Raw genomic sequence first — 8,755 nt, 5'->3', positions numbered from 1 at the left:
AGAGAGAGAGAGAGAGAGAGAGAGAGAGAGAGAGAGAGAGAGAGTACAGTGGTTACCAAGGGCAGAGGGGCAGAGGAGAAATGGGGACATGTGAGTCGAAAGATAAAAAGTGGCCGATATGTACTGCAGTGGGGAGTAGGGGGATAGCTTCTCTTTCAGTGGATAGCCTTATCTGAGATGGAGTAGGATCAGAACTTGCTGCCTGACCTGTGCTAGAGAGAGCTGTGAGTTTTGATATAGGAGAACTCAGTGTCACAGCCGATGATGTCATGACTGGGTCTGGGTAAGGTGTGTTTCCTGAGCCCATCTAGGATCTCCTGTTCCTGAGGTAAGGATTCTGGGTTCATGCTCTTCCATGGACAGGGAGGCAGATCCCTCAAGGACTTCAGTGGGACCTGTTGATTGAACTGAGCTTGTACTTGTGGCCACTGTAGAAGTCATCCTATCTGTTCCGGTGCTTCCTTGAGGACTGGAAAGTGGGAAAGATGCTGTGCTTGCATCTGAGACTGGAATGGCATTCAGGGAATGTCCGGGCATCAGCAAGAAAGCAGACATAGTACTCATACCTGGGACCTCAGAAAAGTCAAGGGTCAAGGTAGATTCTGGGATCACCCAAATTGGGGGAGTTGTAGTCAGTGGCAATAAGGCCTTTGATGGGTCTGAGGAGGCAGAGACAGGTGTAGGAGCCCTGACCCCGCACCGTTGGGCTTCACAGGTGTCCCTTTGGGTGCCGTTGACAGAGAAGCTGGCATTCTGGTCATGGTGATTTTAGACATGGTGGTGACTTTACCTGGGCTAATGGTCAGAGGGAGAGGAGAAAATGTTTTGGCTCCACGTGAGTGAGTGGACCCACCTCTTCTTTCTCCACAGCTGGCCAAACTCTATTTTTCTGTGATTAATAGCATCACAGATCCCATCTCAGCCTCAGCTGATGAGCCTGCCAAAGCAGTTGTCTCTGAAATACTGAGACTCTGGTTCAACCTAGGGGAACTTGTAGTTCCTGCAGGCAAATTAGAAAGTTCCATGTTGGTTGAACCTGCATAGGTCATGTTCCATGGGGTGATAATCCTGGAGGAGGAAGTGGAAAGAGGATAGAGTGGACTTTCCACTCTCTTCTACTTTCTGGACAGTGACCACAAGGATACTCCTACCTGGGCCACTTACTGTGGGGTCTGAAGAGCTACTCCAGGTTGTCTATCTTGATGATACCGACACACTCACCAAGTCTCTATATTGAGAGTTGACTCCACAAGTTCTGCTTATGGAAAAAGGAGTGACAGGCTCTGAAGAGGGAGAGGGGACAGAAAAAGGACCCCTGGTGAGGCTGGTGGTTTGGGGACTCATGGATAGATCAGAGGTCAGAGCATTGGACAGGCTGGTATGTGTTGGGCTGCTGATGCTGGGTATATCTGAGGTCCTAGTGGAGGTGCTAAGGATACCCTTTGCTACCCTTTCTGCTGATGGATCTGGAGATGGAAGACTCAGAGTGGAAAATACATTCTTCTCTCTTTCTGAGTTGGTAGCACTGTTGCTCAAAGACAGAGAAGAAAGAACAGATCAGCTGTCCTCTGCCCTTGCTGTGACCTCATGGGTGCCCAAGGCCATGCTTGTGGTGGCTGTCTGGTGGACATCGTGTTAGCTCCTGTGATAAGAGTAGGGGATGAGACCACAAGGACCTTGGTGCCAATCTTGGGTCCTCTGTCAGAACTTGGCTGAGAGGATGAAGACAGAGATGATGTCTCTCGTGAAGTCACAACTTCTGTACTGACTCCTGCTCCAAAGTCTATGGTTGCTCTAGGAATTGACTTAGGAGAGATTGAAGAAACTGTTCCATGGGATTGTCTGGTTCTTTCTAGAATACATCCCTCAAGCTAGTCCCAGGTGGAGAATGGGGCCATTTATGTTCCTACCATCGTGTCCATAGACATCTCCCCTGGGGTCCAGGTTCCTTTAGGTGAGTGGATCCTACCCAAGATGACTCAAACATTGATACCAGCTGAAGAAGTGAAGTGAGTGGGAATCGTCATTTGGAAGGTAGGTGGGTCAGTTTTGTCCTTCTTGATGGCAGTCCCTGTAGCTGTCCATTTGAGAGAAATCCCCACCCCAGTATTGGTTTCTGATGTGACCAGCACCTTGTAGCTTCCAATCATGGAAAATGTTACTAGAGTAGTTGATGTCTCTGGGCTTCTGCTGGGCAATCCAGGGACCATAATGGGCAGTTGATTGGGAGACCTCCTGTCTATTCCTGCTTCCTCAGGGGACATAGATTAGCACTTGAAATCTTCCCCTACCTTACAAAATCTAGAGCTGCTGCTCCATCCCCAGCATTCTGTCTTCCCACACCAGGCTGTCAGTTTGCAGGATGTAAAGAAGCCCCGGGAAACTTCTGTCCTATTCATGAGAAGGAATCCTTGCTGGGTGCCTTCCAGAGTACCCATCGAGCACAGAATTACCCATAAAAAAGAGATCTTAAAATTGTAAACTGAGGAAGCCTTCATAAAACACATAGTCTGGTACAACAAGGGTCCTCTGAGCGTGAGAAGGGATTTGTATCCTTTCACTAACTATTAATTGAGCACCAAATCAGTGTATATGACTGACTTATTGAATTAATTGATAAATGAATAAAGCAAGCTTCAGCTTCTCCACCCTTATCAAAGATTCAGTTTGGATGAGAGGATCACCCACTGATACATTTTGCTCACATATAACTCATGGGACTGAGGACAGAAATCAAGGTGGCAGAGACTCTTCCATCTATCAACTGCCTGGAGACAAGCTCACCTAAGGCAACCATCCATTTTGTTCACAATCAACAAGTGAAAAAACTTTCACCATTATAGACCCAATCTGAAATAGAGAGAGGGAGTAAGAATGTGGTATACTCATACCTGTTTTAGTAGTGGATGATCTGGGTTTTGTAGAAGCACTTGGTGGCCATGGACTATGCCTCTGTGCTGTTGAGCCTGGGGTCTGACTGAAAGGTTCTATACTCCCAATGGTCCCTGTTGGAAAAGCTGAAGAAGGTGGTGTGGTTAGTCATCTTGGAGAAAAGAGCCATTGACTACAATTCCCCCAATCTACGTGATCCTAGAGTCTACCTTGACCCTTGGTGTCAAGTCACCACTGAGTACAGCTCCTCCAATCTGCGTGATCCTAGAGTCTACCTTGACCCTTGGTGTCAAGTCACCACTGACTACAGCTCCTCCAGTCTGCGTGATCCTAGAGTTTACCTTGACCCTTGGTGTCAAGTCACCACTGACTACAGCTCCTCCAATCTGCGTGATCCTAGAGTCTACCTTGACCCTTGACTTTTCTGAGGTCCCAGGTATGGGTACTAAATCTGCTTCCTTGCTGACTCCTGGGCATTCCCAAGTCCATTCCAGACTCAGATGCAAGGACAGCATCTTTACCACTTTCCAGTCCTCAAGGAAGCACTGCAACAAATACGATGACTCCTACAATGGCTACGTGCACATTCTCTTACTGAGAAGGGTCTTCAACCAGGGATACTGAAGGAAACTCAGGATCCTATATTCATGATGGGCTCATTCCACCCATTAGGGAAAATGGCAAAAGGAATGTTGAGAATAGGGGAACCTGAGAAGTCGTTTCAAATTCTACCATGTGAATTTCACTTTTGGGTGTATACCCAAAATAATCGAGAGAAGGGACTCAAATATATTTGAATGCCAATGTTCATAGCAGCATTATTCACAATAGCCCAAAGGTGGAAACAACCCAAGTGTCTATCTATGTATGAATACATAGACAAAACACCTATGATGGGGTATTATTCAGCCTTAAAAATAAAGGAAATTCTGATACATGCTACAACGTGGCATTTTTGAGGCCACCTTGAAGACGTCATGCTAAGTGAAATAGTCAGAAACAAAAAGGCAAACCCTGTATGATTCCACTTATAGGAGGTATCTAGAATGGTCACATTCATAAACACAGAAATTAGGATTGTGGTTACCAGGTGCTTGGGGAGGGGAGAACGGGGAATAATTTCTTGATGGATTCAGAAGTTCAGTTGGGATGATGAAAAATTTCTTGAGATGGAAGGGGTCATGATGGTACAGCAACGTGAACGTACTTAATGCCACTGCATTTTACAGTTTAAAATGATTAAAACGGTAAGTTTTATGTGATGTGTATTTTATCACAATGAAGTTTTCAAAAAATGTGGTATTCGTCAGGAATGGTTACAGACCATGGTGTGGATGGTTGATCTCATAACTATGAATATATGCAGGTGACTTCTATAGTGAAATAGAAAACCACACACAGAAAAGCAGTGGCTGCTCTGGCCTCTCCCTGCAGCCAGAGCCCTGAAGCAATTCGAGTAAGAGACCTTGTGAAACAAAGAGAAAGATTCCTCGCCATCGCCAGTGACTACGCAAAGACAACAAACCCACTTCCAAGAAGGGAGGGGGAGCAGCTCCTTACTCAAAACTGAGGATGAACTGTCACGATCAGGAACTTGGGTTCCAGCAGACTGACCTCTGTGGGCTGCAGCCTCGGTCAGTGGAGAGGCGTATGTCCAGCGAGGCTCTCTCCGGGCCTCAGAGGAGGTGAATGCTCTTGATGGGGTTTTGCCCAAGCCAGTCTCCACTCCTGGGCTGGTGTGCTCTGCCCCTGGGTTTGCCGAGGAGGAAATAGTCTTAGGAGAACTGTGGCTTGTCTGCTCCAAAATGTTGGTAAATGCTGACAATGAGATCCAGGTTGGGGTTGTGGGATCCAGGGCAGATGTCCTGGGACCTACACCAGCAGACAGATCAAAAGAAGCAGGATTGTTGCTCATGGTGGGAGGTGTGTGAATAGAGGAACTTTGTTCACCTTCTGAAGATGGATTGAGCCACATGGTGGTTGAGCTTGTCCCTGCCTTCTCCCCAGTGCCCATGGAAGATGTGGTCCCTGAGAGAGATGAAGGATATCTTGTGTCTAGCTGTCCAGGAGCCAAAGAGGAAGTTGACACTTTCTCAGTTGGCATGTCCCTAACCTTAGGGAAGAATAAGGTAGAGCCTGTGATTTCACCCATTGTGGGGGAAGTGACCAATGGCGTGGTCATATCAGCAGCACCCATGGACTGAGATGGAGATGTTGACATTGAGACACTTTTCTTGGCCAGGATAAAACCTGTAGATGTCTCAGATGGAGCTGTGGGTCCAATGGGCAGATGGGTTGTGACCAACCTTCTTTCGCTAACATAGCTCCTTGTGGTTGTGATATTGGTGGAAGCTGTAGCATGGACACTGGCTGAGCTGCTCGCAGTCTCTGTTGTGGGCCTGGCTGTCAATGGTTCCCTAATAGAAGTTCTTTCCATGGAGCTGGCTGTTGGAGAGGTGAATCCAGAGACCAGCACAGTAGCAGGGAGAGAAGTGGCCGAGGCTGAAACAGTGGTTGGTGCAGAAGGTAACCCTGACTCAAGTCTGGGACTAGTCTCTGGCCAAGTTGTGTTCTGGAGTGCAGAGGAGTAATTAAATGTCCCTGTGTTGGTCTGTGACACCGCTGCTTCAGAAGTGAAAGAAGAGGTCTTGGAAAGCTGAGATGTTTGGGGAAGAGCTGTACCGATTGAGCTTGTAACTGAAGAGCTGCTTGTGACACTGGGCTTCTTCACTAGGTGGAGTGTAGAGAACTGAACTGAACGTGTCATCTGGGTGTCCACGGTGGGGAAGCCTGGAGTGGGGACAGAGGTGACGGCTAAGGTGGTCTTTACTTGGGAAACGGAGGTTTCAGGTTGAGACACAGATGGATTCAAAGTTTCCTTGGTGTGTTCTCCAGTGATAGATGGATGGGTGTTGGTCTCCACTGAGGTGGAGGGGGTGGACGAAGAAAACGTGGGTTTTGCTCCAGAAACACTGGTGGAGCTGAGGGTGCTAGGACTCCTTGACCTGTCAGAAGCCAAAGTCCTGGCTGTGTGGATGCTGGATGAGGCTGTAGTCGCAGGGGATGTTCTGAGAGTGAGCACACTCCCTGCTGTCCCTTTTCTTAATAGGGAAGGATGGGCCAGAGAGGAAGTTGCATTTATGACTCTCTCAACATTTGTTGCTGAACTACTTAGTCTCATCGTCAAAGGGACAGCTGAACCAGCCACTGTCCTTGCTGTGATCTCAGGGGTTCCTGTGATCATGGATGAGGTGACTCTCTGGTGTGAGAGTGTGCTGGCTCCTGACACTTTGTCACCAGGAGATGAACCAGATGATAACATAGGAATGCTGGTGCTTATCTTGGTGTGTCTTTCAGAGCCAGATTCAGAAGAGGAGAAGGGACGTCCAGTGTTTGATGGAACTAGATCCAGGCTGGTTCCTTCTCTAGAATCTGGGGACCGTATAGATGATGTTTCAGGAGTGAGAGAAGAAACAATCCCAAATGATGGGTTTGTCTCTCCTGGAGCACGCAAGTCATCAGCCATCCTGGTCACTGCTGGAGATGTAGCGATTGGGACACTTTTCATGGCCAGAGGCAAATCTGTCCATGTCTCAGATGAGGCTGTAACTCTGGTGAGTTGGTGTGTTGTACTCTGGCTTCTTGTGCTGCTGCCTCCTGTCATTGAGACCTCAGTGAGAGGAGTAAACTGATCAGTGGTTGGACCAGTTGTGGCTTCTATGGTGAGTGTATCTGTAGATGTTTCTCTGGGTGAAGTTTCTTTGATGGAGCTGGTCTTTGGGGTGGTGACAGGGGCTGCCACAATGGTTGGTGCTTGGGATCTTTCTGTTTCCATACTAGGACTTGTCTCTGCCCACCGTGAGTGTTGGGGTTCACTAAGGTATTGAACTGTGCCTACATGGGTCCGTACTGCTGCTGCTGGGGTGCTGAAAATGGGTGACTTCAGGATGTCAGAGCTTCCAGGCACAGCTGTGCTGGTGCTCTGCCTTACAGAGGTGCTGCTTGCAGTTCTGAGCTCCCTCACTGGCTGGGATGACGAGACATGTGTTGGACTTGTCACCCTGTTGTCAGGAGTGGTAAAACTTGGGGTGGTAGCCGAGGTCCTAGCCAAGTTGGTTTCTCCTTCAAGAGCAGAAGTCACAGGTAAAGAAACAGATGGATGCAAAGTGTCCTTGGTCTCTTCTTTACTGATGGGCAAATGAGCTTTAGACTCCACTGATCTGGAGGTGGTAGATAAAGAAGACATAGTTTTCTCTCCTGAAACACTGGTGACACTGAGGGTACCTGGACTCCCTGGACCTTCAGAATCCAAAGTCGTGGCTCTGGGGATCCTAGGTGAGTCTGTAGTCTCAGGGGAGGAACTGAGGGTGAACACCGTCCCTGCCGTCCCTTCTTCTGATGGAGATGGATGAACTAGAGAGAGAGTTGTATTTATGACTCTTTCAGCACTTGTTGCTGAACTACTTAGTGTCATAGTCAAAGGGACAGCTGAACCAGTCCTTGTCCTTGCTGTGATCTCAGGGGTTCCTGTGGCCATGGATGAGGTGACTCTCTGGTGTGAGAATGTGCCAATCTCTGACACTTCACCACCAAGAGATGAAGCAGATGACAACAGAGAAATGTTGGTGCTTATTTTGGTGCGTCCTACAGAGCCAGGTTCAGAAGAGGAGAAGGGACGTCCACTGTTTGAGGGAGTTAGTCCCAGGCTGGTTCCTTCCCTAGAATCTGGTGACTCTATAGCTGACATCTCAGGAGTGATGGAAGAAACAATTCCAAATGATGGTTTTGTCTCTCCTGGAGCACTTGAGCCAGCAGCCATCCTGGTCACTGCTGGAGATGTGGAGATTGGGACATTTTCCTTGGAAACAGTCAAATCTGTGACTGTGTCTGTTGGAGCTGTGATTGCTGCAGAAAGATGTTTTATGTCCCAGGTGGTCCCTGCGCTGCTGCCATCCACCGTTGAGGTCTCAGTGGGGACAGTGTAATTATCAGTGATTAGGCCATTCGTGGCCCCTACAGTAAGTGTGTCTGTAGATGCTTCCCTGGCAAAAGTTCCTTTGGTGGAACTGGTCCTGGGGTAACTGAATCCTGGAGCCATGGTCGTAGCAGAGGCATTCCTGGAGGGAGTTCCAATGGCCTGGGGACTCAGTGATGGGTTGGTTCTTTGCTCTGAGTGCGTAATTCCTCTAGAGGTTGACTTACGAAGGGCAGAGGAAATCATTCCTGAAGATTGGGTGGTTTTTCCCCCAACCAAAGATACGTGACTAGTCAGGGTCTTAGTTGGGTAAGTTAAGGGCAGAGCACTTTTCTTTATCACGGTCACACCTATAGATGTCTTACGTGACAGGGTGGTTCCTGTGGGTCCAGAATCCATCTCCAGTGTGGTTTCAGTGTTGCTTCCCGCCATCGGCAAGGAGTGGGTTGAAGTTGACCCAAGGAGGCCTGTGGGTTCAAAGATGAGTCACCGGGTACCTCTGGGTGTATGTCTAAGAATAATCCCCCCAGAAAAAGTGGCCTCTATGAAGCTGCTGGGCTCCCTGCACCTTCTTGTGGTGGGAGATATAGCTGGAGTCCCTGCAATTCTGCTGGACAAACCTGTTTCCAGAAGAGCTGCTATATGTATGGGGGAATTGGACAATGCTTTTGACCAAGAAGACACAAATTTGGACAAGAGAAAGGGAAGGATGTTGCAAGCACAAGAAATCCCCTAAAATAGAAATCTGGCCATCTCAGTTCCCTCCTTCAAACTTTTTTCAATGGATCCTCAAAGCCCACAGGATAGAATTTCTTAGTGTATCATATCTTTAATGATCTGTCTCTTTGTCTCTCTCTTTTCTCTAACATGGTGGTTCTTGACCAGGTG

Source organism: Galeopterus variegatus, unplaced genomic scaffold (genome assembly GCF_000696425.1).
Source record: "Galeopterus variegatus unplaced genomic scaffold, G_variegatus-3.0.2 Scaffold6758, whole genome shotgun sequence".
Lineage (NCBI taxonomy): Eukaryota > Metazoa > Chordata > Mammalia > Dermoptera > Cynocephalidae > Galeopterus > Galeopterus variegatus.
This window is presented reverse-complemented; position numbering follows the sequence as displayed.